This window comes from Chinchilla lanigera, unplaced genomic scaffold, assembly GCF_000276665.1.
Source record: "Chinchilla lanigera isolate Chin_1 unplaced genomic scaffold, ChiLan1.0 scaffold00206, whole genome shotgun sequence".
Taxonomy (NCBI): domain Eukaryota; kingdom Metazoa; phylum Chordata; class Mammalia; order Rodentia; family Chinchillidae; genus Chinchilla; species Chinchilla lanigera.
The window spans coordinates 217,846-236,668 of NW_004955607.1; the positions used below are offsets into that span (position 1 = coordinate 217,846).

The 18,823-nt window shown below is 34.7% G+C and overlaps 1 pseudogene; it reads right to left on the reverse strand.

The window, feature by feature from the left end:
- Positions 1-1,024: 1,024 nt before the first annotated feature.
- LOC102003304 overlaps positions 1,025-18,823 on the reverse strand; it is a 26,003-nt pseudogene continuing 8,204 nt past the window's right edge.

Below are 18,823 nucleotides of genomic sequence, written 5' to 3' on the forward strand. Positions count from 1 at the left end.
ACTGAACTCACAGAAGTAGAGAGTAGTATGAAAGCAGATAAACGGATGATAGTTGTAGTCAGATACATAAAATAAGATCTAGTGTTCTGTGACATATAACAATCACAAGTAGTAATAATGTTAAAATGACTTGAAAGTGTTTTTGAGAAAGAAATGATGCAATGTAGAATTGAAGAGAATGCTTCAGTATAATTGCCACGAACTATATTTTCAAATTATCTTTGGAAACAAAAGTATCAAAAAGATTCTTAAACTCTGTGAAGGATATTTAATAAACTTTGATTAAGTCATGTTAGGTCCTGTATGAATAACAGGCCCCAAAAAGGGCAGATAAAGCAGGTGGAGACTATGAAAGGGAAAAAATTGTATTTTTTATAAATAAGTCTTTCCAACTTATCTTTTCAAGAAAGCTTGGGCTTACTTTTATTATTTCTATACCCATTACACTTCCAAGTAATTACAAAAAGTAGGAAAGAATAAAGATGACTTATGGAAATAATGGTCTCTAAATTATCTGAAGTTGAATAACCCTAGGACAATGATTATGAGAAATGTCACTATGCTGTTAACCTAACAGTATAATTATTACCACCTGATACCTACATCTTGAGTAAGGAAAAAATTTAATGTCCATTAAGAAAATAACCTGCCATCCAAAACTCTAAACTGATAATAGGTAACATTCATTTTCTTCAGTAAAAAAATTAAAGATTATAGTTTCAAAAAAAGGTAATTCAAAATTCACTATTTTCTGTGGGAAACAGACATTTTAATAACTGTCAAGAAGTTTTCTTCTTCTGATATAATGACTAATTTAAAAGTTGTTCTTTATCCAGTTTACAAAAATGGAGCTAAAAAACAGGCATTTATAATAAGCTTCAAGTTTGATTAAATGCTCTCCTATAATCTTTGTATTTATAGTCTTTTCCCCATGTGAATTTTCTAGTGTGCAGTAAAGGTTGAAATTTGACCAAAGCATTTGCAACATTCTTGACATTTCTAGAGATTCTCTCTAATACATATTCTATGCTGAAGTGCTGCCACAACCATTACATTTGTGTTTCAATCATGTATGAATTTTCTGATGTCTAGTAAGACTTGAACTTAGATTAAAGGCTTTACCACATCTAGTACATTTGTACGGTTTCTCTCCAGTATGAATTCTCTTGTGCTGAGTAAGTGTGGAACTTCGTGTAAAGGCTTTGCCACACTCTTTACATTTGTGGGGTTTCTCTCCAGTATGAATTCTCTCATGTTGAGTTAAGTTTGAGGAACTATGGAAAGTTTTGCTACATTCTTTACATTTGTAGGGTTTCTCTCCACTATGAATTACATTGTGTTTTTTAAGGGTTGAAATTTGGTTAAAGGCTTTGCCACATTCTTTACATTTGTAGGGCTTCTCTCCAGTATGAATTCTTTGGTGTTGATTAAGGGCTGAATTTTGATAGAAGACTCTGCCACAATCTTTACATTTGTAGGGTTTCTCTCCAGTATGAATTTTCTGGTGTTGATTAAGGGCTGAGTTTCGATAAAAGACTTTGCCACAATCTTTACATTGGAAGGGCTTCTCTCCAGTATGAATTCTCTGGTGCTTGGTAAGATTTGACCTTTGATTAAAAGCTTTGCCACATTCTTTACATTGAAAGGGCTTCTCTCCAGTATGAATTCTCTGGTGTTGATTAATAGTTGAGCAGTATTTAAAGGCTTTTCCACACTGTTCACATTTGTAAGGTTTCTCTCCAGTATGAATTCTCTGGTGTCGAATCCAAGTTGAACAATAGTCAAAGACTCTGTCACAATCTTTACATTTGTAAAGTTTCTTAACAGTTGAAGTTTGATGAAAGGTTTTGTTACATTCTTTACACTTGTTGAGTTTCTCTCCAGTATCAATTTTCTGGTGTTTATGAAAGGCAGGATCATTAGCAAATGCTTTATCATGTTCTAGAGAGAGCCTGTGTTGAATATGGATACTTTGATGGATAGTAAGTTTTGAGCACTGATCAAAGACTTTGTAACATTTATCACATTTGTAAGTGTTTTTGGGAAAATGTGTACACTGATGCTTACTAGGGTTTGAGTCACGGCTTATATTTTTATAAATTTCACTACATTGGTAAAATTTCTGTCCAATATAAATATCCTGGTAATTATGTAGTGTAGGCCCCTCACAAAAGGTCTTTCCACATTCATTACATATGTCATGAGTTTGCAAAAGATCTATATATGAGTTTTGCTTACACATTAATGGATGTGCAAACACCTTGTATTTATCCAAATTGTATATTTTTGCACACAATAGACATTCTTGTTGATTGTAGAATAACGAACTTTTCTTAAAGGATATGTCAAATTGATAACATTTAGAACTTTGTTCATCCATTTTCAATCTCTTGTCTACAGAAATGTTTGCATGAAAATTTAATCCAATGCTACCTTTGAAATTGTTCAAATAGTTAACTGAATCACTGACTAGATCCATTTTTGAGTTCTCCAAATTTTCTTTGAGAGAAAGTTTATTTTTAATAATTGAGTATGACTCCTTACTTACAGAAACATGTTGCTCATTCAATGTAAGTGGCAAAAATTCAAATATTTTCTGTGATGTTACGTGTTCTTTATTGCTTTTGGCAGTGTTATCTCTGTTGTCTTTAGTTGTCACATATTGGTTATGTCCATTAAAACATGGATTCTCTCCTTTATACTCACTAACAATTTCCCAGTCTTTTCTTAAGTATAAGTCGCTAATGCCACAATTTCCAAATTTCTGATGCATAACTTTTTGGAATGAATGTTTTATGCACTGCACTGATGAAAATCCTTGGGTATGACAAGACATAGCTGAAAAAATAAAAACAACAAATTATCCCAATGATTAGACTTGAGTCTATATATCTTACAGATATAATAAAATTATACTGAGCTGAATACTTCAGTGAGATAATAGAATACTACACATAAGGTCCTTACTTTTCTATAGTTATGTAAGCTGAACAAAAAATGCTGACCAGATAACCTTGTGAGAACTCTCAAAACCAGTTAGAAGTTCACAGCACTCCACTTTAGCATGACTTTAAGGAGAGCCACATACTTGTAGAAATGAAATTTACTAGAAAAAATTAATCCTGTCAACCAAAAATTTTCCTTCTCCTTATATAGCACCAGGTAATTATGAAAAAACTCTCAAAAATGTAACATATAGGCACATTTCTGGCTTTCATGAGAATTATATTACAACTGATGTCTATCCACCTTTAAGCAGACAGTGGGTGATAAAAGGTACATTTGCATGACAGCTCAGTTCATTTTAGACTAAGTCTAATATTAACAATAGTAAAATGAGAACTGTAACATAAATTATCAACAGATATAGAAAAGAATATGGTATTTTAAGAAACATGCATTCCTTATAAATACCTTAATTATACTTATCATAATAGACAATAGCTCTTGAATTTTTAAAGTTTTATTATCTAAAATTTTGTAACCATTGACTGATTTCTTCCCAACCCCTCCAGCAAAAATCATAGACCCTGGTATCTTACTTCACTGTATATGAAATAAATTTAGACTTCATATATAATTGACATTATGCAGTAACTGACTGCACTGGGCACAGTTCAATTATTATAAATTCTTATATGTTTGCCTTTCTGCATCAAATAACAAAATTATCTCTTTATGGCTGAACTGTAATTCATGATAGATGTATAAATGTGTTTATTTATTCATTTATTGAAAAGAACTTTGATTCTATATCATGCTTTTATGAATTATGTTGCTCTGAACTTAGTGTGACAGATATATCTTCAACAAAGTGACTTGCTTTCTTTTAACTACAGATATTGTATTGTTGAATCATACAGTTGTTCTCCTTTTTGTTGTTGTTCCTGAGGATCAGACTCACGGACTTTTGGTTGTTAAGCAAATGCTCTACAACTGAACTATATTCCCAGCCATACTTATAACTTTTTGAGCAACTTTCACGTTGTTTTCCATAATGACTCTATTAATACACAGTAGGCTGGTTAAGTACACAAATCTCAACAAAAGTTAACCCACTGTACAATAAGAAAAAACACTGCCCATTCAAAGGAAAAAATAAGACAACAGAAAGTGGCACTGAGGAAAAAACATTTATGACTTAACTAAAGAATTCAGAACAATCATTTAAAAGATAATTAGCTAAAGAAGAAAACAGAAAACTAAACAAAATCACAAAAATGATAACAGATAAAAAATTTCTATTAAAAACAAGGAGAAACAGTATAGCTGAGAATTCAATACATAACAATGCCCAAGACATTCTTTAATATGAAGAAGGAAAAATACATCTAAATTCAAATTGCTCAATCATCACCAAGGATGAACTGAACATAAAGAACACACTAAAATCAAACTTTCAGAAGTCATGGTCAGAGAATCTTCAGAGCAACAAGAGAAAAATGATGTGTTGTATATAAATTTGCTATGTGTTTACCAGTGAATGTCTTTGCAGATTCCTTGAAATCCAAAAAGAAATTAGAAAATGTAAACAAAATGCTGATACAAACAAAAACTGCCAGTAATACTGAACCAGAAAAATGGCCCTATAAAAAAAGTAAATACAAGATAGACAAATGCTCAAAGAGCTTATCACCATTAGAACTAACACAGAAATGCTAAGAGACCTCATTGAAAATAATGATGCACAGCATCACAAATCATGAAATTTTAAATCTCTCAGAAAAATATATGTACACATAGAATTCAGCAGTACTAAAAGGAAGGTGAAAATACATTTTCAAATTTGCTATGTAATTGCAAAGGTAAAAGTATACAAAATATTATAATTTTATTATGTATAAAATATGATAGCTGTGACTTCAATAACAATGCAGAAAAGAGATACAAACAAGGTATTTTTATATCAACTTCAAGTTCATTTGCTACCAGTTTTAAATGTTTTATAAGTTAAAATGCTTCTATATAATTCCAATGAAATTAAATATCTACATATGATGAAAAGAAAAGGGAACTATGAAATAATAATGTATAAAAATCAAAGAACCATAACTAAAGCAATTAAAGGAAAATAATTTAAAGAAATACAGAGATAATTAATATAAAACAGTATTAATTCCTTCATTTTCAGTAATTTGTTCAAATATAAATGAATTAAATACCACAATAAACACAGTACATTCACTATTTGGCATAAACTTTAAAAATCCAAATATACAATATCTAAAGAAGATTTTTTTTAAAAAAAGAAGATTCTTTTTAGATATAAGGACAGAAAAACAGAAAGTGAAAGGGTGACTATGATGTTTTCTACAAATCTGTCCAAAAGACAAGTGTCATTGGTTCTCGGCCTTTTGGTTAAGATCAAGTGAAGACAAGTACCAACAATTATATTGAATAAAATACTCTTAAAAATAAAACTATATAAGCTGAACAACAACTAACTCAAAACTTGTCACAAGAGGCAAATGATGTCATATAAGATGAAACTGTCAGCACACACCTGTAATCCCAGTGCTTGAGGCTAATGCCAGAAGATTGCTGGGAGTTCAAGGCCAGCCAGCTAATAATAGTGAGTTCAGGCCAGCCTGAACTATACAGCGAGACCTTGCCTCAATAACAACTAAAAATATGAAATTTTCACTATTCATGATATACAGGGTAAAACTAAAAAAAGTTTTAAAAAAATTAACTGATGTGAGGGAACCTAATCTAAAAATTTAAACATAGAAAATGAAATTATAAAAAATAAAAAGAAAATTTATCCCTTAAAATCCTCCAAATTATTCTAGACAATGGAAATTTTTAGATGTGACTATATATACCATGGTGAACAACCATTTTGTTACAGTGGCATTCAGCACATGGCAAAAAAATTTCACATTAATCTACTCAAATCTTTCATGAAGTACTCTTTTGACATAACTTTAATGAATAATATATCAATTGTATTAAAGAATCTTCTTAATGTTGTCATTAATATATTGCATTTGATTAATGTGGAGGCCTTAAGATATGGGCACAGTTTTTCCTGAGATGCCCACAAGCAGTGAGAAGTCACAAATGAAAGGGAGGACTTTGGCTATCACTTCAATGTCCTAGGAAGTCACTGGAGGGAAAGGAGAACCCTTAGAGGCTTTTAAGAGTATAACCGTCCTTTAATAGTACAAGGGATAAACTTTGGATTCTGAAATATCATTTCTATTAAAACAGAACTTGTCGATTTACAGTTTAAAGCCTGAATTTCTCCCTGACCTTTGAAATGCTCATCTGTGTTCTTTGTTTAATTCTTACAAACCTGAATGTACAGCTGCTGTCTCTTGACACTTCACAATCCAGGGCTCTTTGTTTTGCTCCAGAAGAGTGATCAGGCATGGCTTGGAGACAGCTAGACCTGTTGATTGGAAGATGGAATATGACATTTGTTTTACATTCTCCCAATAACTGACATGTATTTCCTAGCACTATAGTTAAAAGAGAAAAAATCATACAAGATCCTCAAAAATTATTTCTCCAAATGTTTCCAAATAGCCATTAGAGTATGTAGAAAGTGTTTTTAATTAGTAAATACTGTGCTATACTTTCAACCACTACTAAACCACACTAGAAAGGAGAATGGGGCTTTAATTTAGAGGCAACAATATTTTCTGCCACAGAATTTCTATGATTATCACAATGCACACTAAGAATAAATAATATTTTAAGACGGGAGACACAGAAGAATAAATGACATGCAAAATTTTGGGTCTATCCTGAAATCTCCATTTTTTTCTTTGAAAGCAGGAACTTGAAATTCATTCATGCAAAGCTCCCAGGATTCTTTAAAAAAGATGAGAATTAAATATTGATAATGAATTAGGAGTTCTACAGGAAGCTAGACTCACCCAGGAAGACCAAGTTTCTGTAGTTCTCTAACATCACATCCCTATACAAATTCTGCTGAGCAGAGTCCAGGCATTCCCACTCCTCTAAAGAGAGATCAATGGTCACATCCTTAAATGTCAACAGTTCCTGAAATATAAAAAAAAAAAAATTATTCTTGGTCATCAGCAGAGCTCTTAATTTTATCTAATATGGAACAAAAGTAAAGATTGCTGCAGACATAGGTGGGATACTTATTTGAATAGATAATGTATTATCTAATTTGGAGCTAAGAACATGACACAAGATACACAAAACCAGTGTAGGTTTGATTAAATTTAAAACATTCAAAACATTTTTGAGTGTTATATTTATATTTTATACAAGTTCTGGATTTTTCTCAGGTGAGAAAGTCATCATGTTAGGAGAGTACATTTCAAATTCTGAATCTTAAAAGCATACATTAGAGATCTCATTTAAATGCACATTTTGATTCAGTTATCTAGGGAATGCTGTGGGTATCAATATGTAGCAAGCTCACCTATGATGCTAAAGTCAGTGGTCCAAAGAGAACATATTTTGGACAATTAAAGGCTATAATACTACAAAAGAATTCACAGATTAATCTGACTGAATTAATTTTACAGTATTTTAAACTTTTAATACATTAGCAAGAACAGCAACAAAAATCATTTTTTGGGTGCCAGCTAGTTAGAAGATCTCACCAAGATACTTAATGATAGAGAAATAGTAAGTTTATAAGAAAGAATGTGATAGGCAGGGCTTTTACCAAGTAAACCCACTTAAATGTGATGTAAAGAGACAAAGTTGCATCAGGTTTGAATACAGAGATGGAATATCAGCATTGTCATATCAGTGGCCACAAAGAAAACTAACACGAAAGATAAAATGAGGCAGAATCTTAACTACTCCTGACAGGAGCATCAATTTTGCATTAATTCCAATGTATGTATCTGTCCTATGGTCTGTAGCCTCACACAGTGTAAAGACAGTCTTTGCACAGCATTATAGGGATGAATATTCTTCTCACTGTTCTTTTTTCAAAACTTCTTCACTTTTTTTCAAATGTGAGAAAATTTTAGAAACACTACCATTTTGGAACAAAACCCAACATGAACATTTTCAACAAACTGTGTTAACTCAGACCCAGCACACACTGGTGCAGGGCAGGAAATACACTGTGCCAGATGGGTGTGAGCTGTTGGGTAGTAGGAAGTACAATCTACTGGGCAAAGATCAGCTGCTAAGTGGCAGAGGAAAACTGAAGCTGAGGCATGCTGTACTTTTTAAAAACTTCAGTTTGATATTCTGTCCAGGGCGGAGACCAAACCAGCTGAATGTCGTTTCATGGTATTCTAGGTCCAGGATGCTTTGGCTGGAACTGGCGGAAAGCTTGGTAGCCACCACTTCTCACCCAACTGTAGACCCATGGGCACAGCAAACTCTGCCCAATTCCAAGGCATTCCAGAGTACATGATGCCACAGGTGGATTAATGGTCATTCATGCCTCTGAGTGTCCTGGCTAGAGAACTGTGGTACCTGACACCCCAAATCTGAGAGTCTTCAAGTTGGATCCAACTTTACCTGTACCCCCATTCCTGTATGCCTAGAACACCCTGAGATATTGAGTGTAAATCAAGCCCCAGCACTGTCACCTTCATCTTAACACTCTAAGTGATTCTGCCTATTTGAACGTAAGTTAAGAAGGAACTTTCTGAAGGAAAAAGTGTTCCACATTCCTCCTAATATTTGGCAGATTTCAGTAGTAGAACTTCAGCAAAGACATAAGCCACATTTTAAACACCTCTAAATGGGAAAACCTTAAATCTTGTTTTTATCAATTTTTTTCTTTCATTTCTATTGTGTTCTCTCTGTCCTTTTGCTGTGTTTTCCGCACTTAATGCTTTTCCCCCATGGTTAACACATTTCATATATTTTAATACATTAAAATTTGCCCCCTATTTCTTCTGTGTTTTTGCATGTCATCTGCTTCCCTCTTCTTTTTTCTCTTACCTTATTCTGTCTCTTTTCTCCCTCCCCCTTAAAATATATTTTAAAAATAATTTTAATATAATTATTCCACAATTTTTTAGTCTATTCTAATATTCCTATTTCTTTTCAGGGCTTTCTGGCATAGTAGAGATCAATTTCATCAATGTTTTTAATATGCTGGCACATAAACTGCTTTTAGTTTTTGATGCTAATTATTACATTCTCCCCTTAAAGCATATCTAGGGATTGAATCTAGCACCTTGATCATGTCAAATGGGTGCTCTGACACAGAGATAACCAGGCCAGAGGACATCACAGGGAAAGATGCTTACTACACGACCCTCACATAATGTGGAAATGATATCCTTCTCAACAGAAGTGCAAATCTCAACTTTAAAACCCAAGGCAATAAGATAATAAAATATTATCAAAAGACCATAACACCTCAATAACTGAATCCATAGATATGTAAGTGTAGGAAAGCTTGATTGCTAAAATAATCAATGAATCCAAAGATAAAAATAAACAGCTACACAAATTAAGGCAGATAATGCAAAGTGGCAGAGTTGAAATCAACATAGAAGGATCAGTACCTTTTCCAAACATCAGTAATGAGCTCATTGAGAAACAGAAACAATTCCAGTCTCAATAGCTTTAAAAAAAACTAAACTACCCATAAAGCAACCTAAACTAAGAGTGGAAAGACTTTTACAATGAAAATTGTAGAATGCTGAAGAAAGAAATTGAAGATGACAAAGGTAGATGGAACAATCTCCCATGTTCATGGATTAGCAGAATTAGTGTTTTTTAAATGGCAAATTACCAAAAGTGACCTAAAAAAGCAATTGTGTTCTTCAAAGTGCTAAAGAAAACAATCACAAAATTCACATACACAACAGCTACAACAGTCAAAACAATGCTGAGAAAAAAAAGGGCACTGCTAAAAAAAAAAAAATAGTACAATACCTGACATATATGTGTACTTTATAGGCATGGTAATAAAATCAGCATTTTACTGACATAAAAACAGACACATAATTCTTCTGGGAAAATACCCAGAAGGGGAATAGCTGGGTTAAATGGGACCTCTACTCCTAATTTTTTGAGGACTCTCCAGACTGATTTTCAAAGTGGTTTTACCACTCTATATTGCCACCAACAGTGAAAAAGAGTTCTTTTTTTACCCACAACCCCTCCAGCATTTGTTGTTAGCTGATTTCTTGATGGCAGCAATTCTTGCTGAAGTGAGATGGAATCTCAGCCTTGTCTTAATGTACATTTCTTGAATGACCAATGATGTTGAAATTTTTTCATGTATTTATTTGCCATTTATATTTCTTCATCTGAGAAGTGCGTATTCATCTCAGATGCCCATTTCTGGATTGAGTCTTTGAATTTGGGGGTCTGATTTTTTTTTCAAATCTTTGCATGCTCTAGATATAGTCCTGTGTCTGAGGGACACTTACTTAGCTAAAATGTTTTCCCACTCTGTGGGTTGTCTTTTTACACTATTGGTGATTTCTTTTGAAGTATAAAAGCTTTTTAATAGGATGCAATCCCAGTTGTTGATTTTTTGAAGTGTTTCCTGTGCAGTTTGGGTTTTATACATCTGTGCCTACTCCTATGTCTTCAAGATTTTGACCTACTTTCTCTTCCAGTAGATTTAGTGTTTCTGCTTTAATATTTAGAAATTTGATCCATTTTGACTTTAGTTTAGTGCACCCAAGTTTATAGCAGCACAATTTGTCTTGGCAAAATCTTGGAAACCCAAATGTCCATCAACTAAGGAGTAGATAATAAAGATGTGGTATTTTTATACAATCGAGTATTACTCAGCTACAAAGAAAGATAAACTCAATGCTTTTATAGGTAAATGGATACAACTAGAGACCATACTCATAAGTGAAATAAATCAGACCCTCATGTGTAAATACTGTATTGTCTCCCTAGTGTAAGAACCTGAAAGAGTAAATAAAATCTGAAAGGTACAATAGACACTGTGAAAGGGAAAGAAACTGCTCAATAGGAAAGAACAACTTCAGAAGGGCATGGTAGCGCATGTCTGTAATCCCAGCACTCGGAAGGCTGAGGCTGGAGGATTGTTGCGAGTTCAAGACCAGCCTGGGCTACAAAGTGAGCTCAAGGCCAGCCTGAACTGCACAGTGAGACCCTGTCTCAAAAAAAAAAAAAAAAAAAAAACAACAACAAACAACTAGGGTGAGGGAAAGGAGAAAAGAAAGAAGAGGGGGAAAAAAAAATATATATATATATATATACAAGATAGCTAAGAAACTGTACTACTAATTTCTTTTGGTTTATTGAAAGGAACAGTTATCCAGGCTATGAAGGAGCAATTGGGATGAAGGAAGGGAGAGGAAACAAAAGAAGGAAGAGGAAAAAATATGTACATGTATATATAGGATAGCTAGAATAATTGTACTACTAATATCTATTGGTTTATTGAAAGGAACTGTTAATGTGTAATTGTTTGATCAATCTTGCATGCCTACATCTGGTTATATGTGCAACCATTTTGAAAATGACCTTACACACTATAACAACCATTGTGAATATCCTACCACCATGTTCTGAAATTCTGTATCATTCTTATTGTTCTCTATGCTCTTTTGTTTATGTACTTGTTTTTGTTATTTTGGAGTTTTTTAAACAAAAAACAAAATTTATATATATATAGAAGGATAGCTGGAATAGGTATATTTCTGATGTCTGTGGTTTATTGAAGAAAACAGTCAATGCTTAAAATTCTTTCTTCTTGACCAATTTTGCACACTTGAATTTGGTAATCAGAATGACTGATTTGAAAATAACAATATACAGTATAAGAACCATTGTTGAACTCCTACCACCTTGTATGGTGAAGTTCAGCATCATTTCCAATTTTTTTTTATGATTTGTTACTGTCTTTGTTTGATGAATCTTACATTCTTATGTCTGGTGGACTAAGCAACTTCGTCGAATATAGCAACCATTGCTATAATCATTTTTGTTGTTTTTGTGTTGTTTTGATTTTGTCTTCATTGTTGCTTTGTTAGTTTAATTTTTAAAATAAATAAATAAATAAATATAAAACAACCATTGCTGATTTCCTATCACCTTGTTTTGAAATTCTGTATCATTTAGTTGTTGTGTTGTTTTGTTTTTGTCTTTTGTTATTTTGTTTTTGTTCTTTTTTCTTTAAAATAAAAAAAAAACAAGACACATAGACCAACAAAGTAAACAGATGACAGAGAAAAAACCACCCAACTATAGCCACTTGAATTTTGACAACGGATCCAACAGTGTGGACTGGAGAAAAGATAGTTTAATAAATGCTGCTGAGAAAAACATATTTGTATTTAGAAAACTAAAACTGGATCCCAATATCTTCCCCTACAGAAGAAAATCAAAACAAATGAAAGACCTGAAAGTTTGAAACTGGTAGAAGAAAACATAAGACAAGGTCTTTGTGAACGGGACTCTAATAGCACAGAAAATAATAGGAAAATTTTAAAGAGGACTACATCAAAAGTTTTAAAAACTTCTGAAAAGCAAAGCAAACAACTGAGTGCAGAGACCAGCTACACAATGGAAGAACGTATTTGCTAGCTACTCTTCTGATGGATGAATATGCAGAGTGTATGAAGAATGTTTTAAAAAACAGCAAAAAATTCCAAATCAATGAATGGGCAAATAAACTGAACAGATACTTCTCAAAATACAAATGGGAAATCAGTATTTAAAAAAAGAAAAGTTCAACATCTTTACTCATCAGGGAAATGCAAATGCAGATTTCATCTCATTCCATTTTGAATGGCCATCAAAGATATAATAAATGTGGTAAGGATTTTAGGGAAAAGGAACTTTTTTTTTTTTTTTTTGGTTTTTCTCCGGTACCGGGAACCGAACTCACGACCTTGCGCTTGCCAAGCAGGCGCTTTTGCCGCTGAGCTAAATCCCCAGCCCCTAGGGAACTTTTATATACTGCTGATGGAAATGCAAATTACTACAACCACTATATAAAACGCTAGGGATGTTCCTCAAAAAACTAAAAACAGAGCAACAATTTGATGCAGTCATGTAATACCTCAGTATTCCAAAAGAATAAAAATCAGCTTATTGTAGAGATATCTGCACACTTGTGTTTGAAGTGGCACAATTCACAGCAGCTACACAGGGAAACAGTGCTAATCAACTGATGAGGCATATATACACAGGGGAGAACCGTTTAGTCATAAAGGGTGAAATCATGACATTTGCAGGAAAATTCATGACTTGAAGATCATATTACATGAAAAAACAGACTCACAGAAAAATCTTGATTTTTTTTTTCCTCATATGTGTAAGTTTTAAAAAGATGACATGAAAGTAGATTATTAGGAGAAAATATGGGCAAGGATATTATAGGGCAAGCTGGGTAAAAGCAAAATTATAAAAGTATGTTATATGCATATATGAATATGCCAAATGAAATCCACTATTCTGCGGAAACATGCACAAATAATAATAAAAAATAAATTTGCATTAACTCAACATAAAGACCTGAAGTGGGTGCACACACTGGGTGGTCTAGAGCAGCACATTACAAAAGATTAATAAACAGTAACCATAAATTTTGTCATAATATTCATGGAATAACAATGGTAATAAGTTATTAAAAACTCAAACAAAGTAAAATAATGACTTCTCAGGAATACATTTTGAATCTGTAACACCAAAGAAGTAACATAGGTCTACTGCCACATCTGGGTGCAGTGAGAGATGAGCTAGGCAAGCACACCAGCACTGCACAGAGCCTATTTATTTTTCTAGATGGGTATGCTATACTTATTTAGACTCACAATTTAAGTAGTATAAGACACAATTTATTAAAAGACTATCTCTGCTTATTCAGGTCATCACTCAATCCACTTAAATCTTCAACAAGGAAAACAATATCTTACACTCAAATGATGGAACAAAATTTGTAAAATCACAGCCAAAATGAAATTTTGGGGTATCAATGTTATAAAGCAAACAAGACCGAAACCACTCAAGTTAAAAGCCTTCCACACTCTTAGCTCACAAGGAAATTCCCATTTAGAAAATTACGTATGTTCCCAAGGCTGTGCACCACTATCAAGGGGGAGATGTAGCCCAATGAAACTCACATCTCAAAACAAAATGAGGGAAACGGGAGTAGCTGGGAAATTTAATTCTTTAAGTTCCACATACCATATATCATTACTCCACAATGTATAATTTGCCTCTTCCAGGGTCTCAATTCTTCCCACTGATCAAACACACACTTTCTGACCTCTGGCCATGTTTCTGTAACCATTTGCAATACCAAATTGTGGAGCCTGCTGAACATCAATAGATTCTCCTGCAATAACGGGTTGCTCAACAATTCAATTCTGACACATAAGAAGCCACAGGTTTAGGACTCAGTTGCTCAGTACTTTCCACATTTTACGTAAGAATTGCAAGCCCCAGAGCATTATTTATATTCTCAGTAGCTACCTGAAAGTGAGAGTTCATATAAAAACCATTTAATATTTTCATGGGAACTGAAATTAATAAAGCTCTATCTTTACCAGTTTATCAAAAAATATTTAACTTATTAAGGTCTAAGTACATAAGATAAGTAATACTTCACCTCAGGAAGGCATCTGTTTGCAAACAATTTGGTTAGTAAACAAAAGGGTTCTGCAAAATTTTGCTTCCCTATTGGGTGAAAAACATAGCCATAGCCATGTTCCCCACACAAACACAAAACATAGCAATGTTACCCCAAATTGTAAAACAAATTTGAGTTCATAAACTGAGGTGCCACTGTGCATACCAATAAAACTGGCATGGAAAAATGAGGAAAGCGCATAATCCCAAGAAAGAGCTATGACTGAAGAAATCCCTTAGCCTCTGTGTTCTATTAGAGCTGTTTCCTGTGAGGAACACTTTTCCATGGATTGGATAACCCTCCTTTTTTTTTTGAAACAGGATCTCACTTTATGGTTCGAGCTGACCTTGAATTCACTATATAGCACAAATAAGAAGTCAATAACAAAGAAATCTGGAAAACAATACCACTCATAGTAGCTTCAAAAAATAAAATAAATGAAAAAAGTGAAATATAACAACAGGGTTAGTTGTAAAATGCTGAAGAAAGAAACTAAAGATACCAGCAGGTGTAAAGAACTTCTGCATCCATGAATTGGCAGAAATAACATATTAAATATGTATTATAATATATAATAATATTCCCAAAAGCAAAGATTCAATGCAAAACCTATCAAAATACAAATGCATTGCTTTGTAAAATCTGAAAAAAATGAAAATTTAAATGGAAGCAAAGAAGGGCTTGAAAAGCCAAAGAAATTCTGAGCAAATAGTAATGCTGGTGGTATCATACTTGATTTCACAATATACTTTAGACCCATGCAAAGAAAAAAAAGGGATGGTATTCACATAAAACAAACAAGCCAACTAATAGAATAGTTAGAGGACACAAAAGTAAACCCAGAGCTACAGCCATCTGATTACCAGTAACTGTGACAAAAATATAATGTTGGAAAAAAGACAGGCTTTTTAACAAATGGCGCTGATAAAACTAGACACACAATCGAGAAAGATTAAAACTAGACCTTTCTAACTAAATAGCAAGATCCTGTCTCAAAAAAGAAAATAATATCATCATCCAGTACCCCAATATCCTTGGTAGAAACGGCTGTCCTTTGAAACTAGCTTTTATAAGTAGTAGGCAGACTAGTTAGTAGAGAATGGGGTCAGAAATTCTACTTCCAGGAAACGAATCAAGAAATCCTACACTTGCAAGTACTACATAGTAATTTAAATCAGAAAATATCACACAATTATTTCTCTGAGAATCCAGTGGAGTTTGGTACTATAGATATGATCATCTGACACCTGAATAAAATGAATGCTAGTTTGTAAGAAAACCCTTCAGGGACAGAGCTGTATGTGAATTCACACTGCACATCTCCCAGGCTACTGCTAGTCTGCACACACACTACTGCATCTTGGATCCCACCACACCATCTGCAGAGCTTCCGGACCCAGCACTTGCACATCTGGAAGCACACACCAGGATCAACACACGATTCATAGCACATCCACAATTACAATTTCTCCACTGCCTGCCCTGAGAACCTTACGCTAATGTCACACTCTCTGGTGCCACAGGTCCACAGGTCAAAATAAAACCCCCACCAGGAAGCAGCTGAAATCCCAGGGCTCCTCTTTCACATTTTCAACCACATGCAGGAACACAGAATGCAACTTGACTGTTGAGTTCCCTGGCAAGAGCCACAGTGTCAGGAATCTGTGGACAGAAGGCTAATGGGTATGTTAGTTATTTGACTGCGGGACTGGCTTCATAGATGTGTGAATATATCACAGTGTACTTAAATACAGGCAGATTATTATGTCAATTATACTTCAATAAATCTGTAAAAAAAGTAGCATGCATATAAATTCAAAGGGGAATATACATACTTAAATAGGTAAAATTTTTTAAAATGATAAGACTCTAATACCTAGTCATCAGCATAACTACTTAGAAAACCCAAATTTTGTAATAGGAGAGTGAAGAGACTTTTAGTAAAAGAGCAAAATTTCACCATATTGGAAACAAATATACTATACAGAGTACTAATAATGCCAAATGTTATTACTTTTAAAAAATTAATGAAATTGAGCTGGGCATGGAGGTGCACATCTGTAATCCCAGTACTTGTGAGACTGAAGCAGGAGGTTCGTTTCAAATTCAAGGCCAGTATGGACTACACAGTGAGTTCAAGGCCAGCCTAAACTACATAGTGAGACCCTGTCTCACAAAACCAAAACATAAATAAAATAAAATACTAATGAAATTGCAAGAATTCTAGTAAATTTAATCATGGAGAAGTATGTATTATCATGTAGCTGTAACATATATATATCTGTATACATTGTCATACCTCAACATGGGGATACATTCTGGGAAAGGCATTGCCAGGTGACTCGTTCATTGTTCAAACATACCAAAGCGTACTTGCACAACTCAGGAGGCACAGTCTGCTACATACACAGGCAAAACATTATCGACACCACCGTATGAATCTATCATGGAACAAAATTCCACTATGCAGCACATGACTGCATTTATAAGCTGTGTAAACCTGATAAAGAGATGAAGAAACGCACCTATTGAACTAAAATGGCAACACTTACAGACCCTTTCCTGTCAGACGCATGTGACTGTTGGGAATTGCACTGTGGGAATACAAACAGGACTCTCTTAAATGAAAGCTGCTAGGAAGACAGACATCTACATAGCAAGTCATGCTTTTGTATCCTTTCCTCATACCACATTATAAATCATTTAAACACATAATTATAAAAGGAAACTATAAGATATTCAAAAGCTGCTTTAGAAAAGTATTTCTTTTGAGCCACACAAATCAACACTAAATAAAAGTATTCATAAAGTAGACTTTGTAAAAATAAAAATTCTATTCACCAAACGAAACCACTGAAAAAAGAGTAAGAAGTCAGGTGTGGTGGCACATGACTATAATACCAGCACTTGGGAAGCAGAAACAGGAAGATCCTCATGAGCTGCAGGCCAGCCTGGGCTACACAGTAAGTTCAAGGCCAGCCTGAACTACTTAGCAAAACCCTGTCTCAAAACAACAATAAAAAAAAAATTTTAAAGCACAGAGACACGATAAGAGTCGGAAAAACTATCTGCTTTATATCTGACTAAACAGTGTAAGCAAGCAAGAAAGGATGGAAGCTCTATAAGAGAAAGCAATAGATTTCAACAGTGACATTACAGTTAACATCTGATGTTCAACAGTCACCAACAATCTCAGTACCTCTAAAAATTAGAAAAACAAAATACAATCACATCTGACAAACATAAACAGTATTCACAACAAAATGGGACAACTGAACTCTCATGAACACAGAGCTGCTGTTATCCATTTGGGGAAAGCTCAGCTGATGCTCCCCCCCACACACACACACATGCAGAAGTACAGTGATTAGTGCAAAGGAGCACACGACAGCACAGAGGATGCGGCAGTCAGTGCACAGACGTGAAATCCAGGGGACGTGCATCGGAGAAGGCACGTTCCGAAAGCAGGTGTGGCTACTTTCCACTGGCCAGCCACAACCTAGTCCTTCTCAGTCCAGTTTAACAAGTAAAAGAAGTTTCATATGGGTGTCACACCTATGCATGTTTTTAAAATGAAGTAAACAGAATTTATCAAAAACAAAAATTTACAAAAGCACATAGAAAAATCTGATTGCACACATGCGATGTAGATAATAAAACTCATAAAAGTGATCATTTCCCCCAGATTAATCTATACCATCCCATCAAAATTTCAAGTTGCTTAAGCTGTAATGTGAGCGATCAAAATCTAAACGTTCTCAAATTCATGTGTAGATTAAAACACATGAATAGATGTAATCAGCCAAGAAACTTCTGAACTGTAAGAGGTGGGCATGCACGTATGTGCGCAGGCCCTGGGTCCAACCCCCAATGCCCCGCTCTGGGTAGAATGTGTGCCCAGAAGCGCAAGGTCCTTGGTTCCATCTCATCACCAAAAATAGAACGGAGAATATGGCTGGGAGATGGAAGTTAGGAATTTGTTGCCACAGGAAGGAGCTTAGACGAGAGGGGCAGGGCTCAGGATTTGAGACCCCGCTTCCCACACGTTTAGCAACCACAAAGGAAACCGAGGAACGCCAGACAGGAAGGAGGAGCTGGGGGCTTCAGGGACTGCAGCTCCGGAGACACAGCGGACTGCAGAGCTGGGTCGATGACCCTGCAGCCGTCACCGCCGTCGGGAGATGTGAGGCGGCGGGGCCGCTGCCGGTGGGGACCAGCGTCGCCACTCAGGGACGCGGCAGGACCCCGGGCTCCCGGCCGCCGGCGCAGCCCCCAGCCCGGGGTGAAGACGCC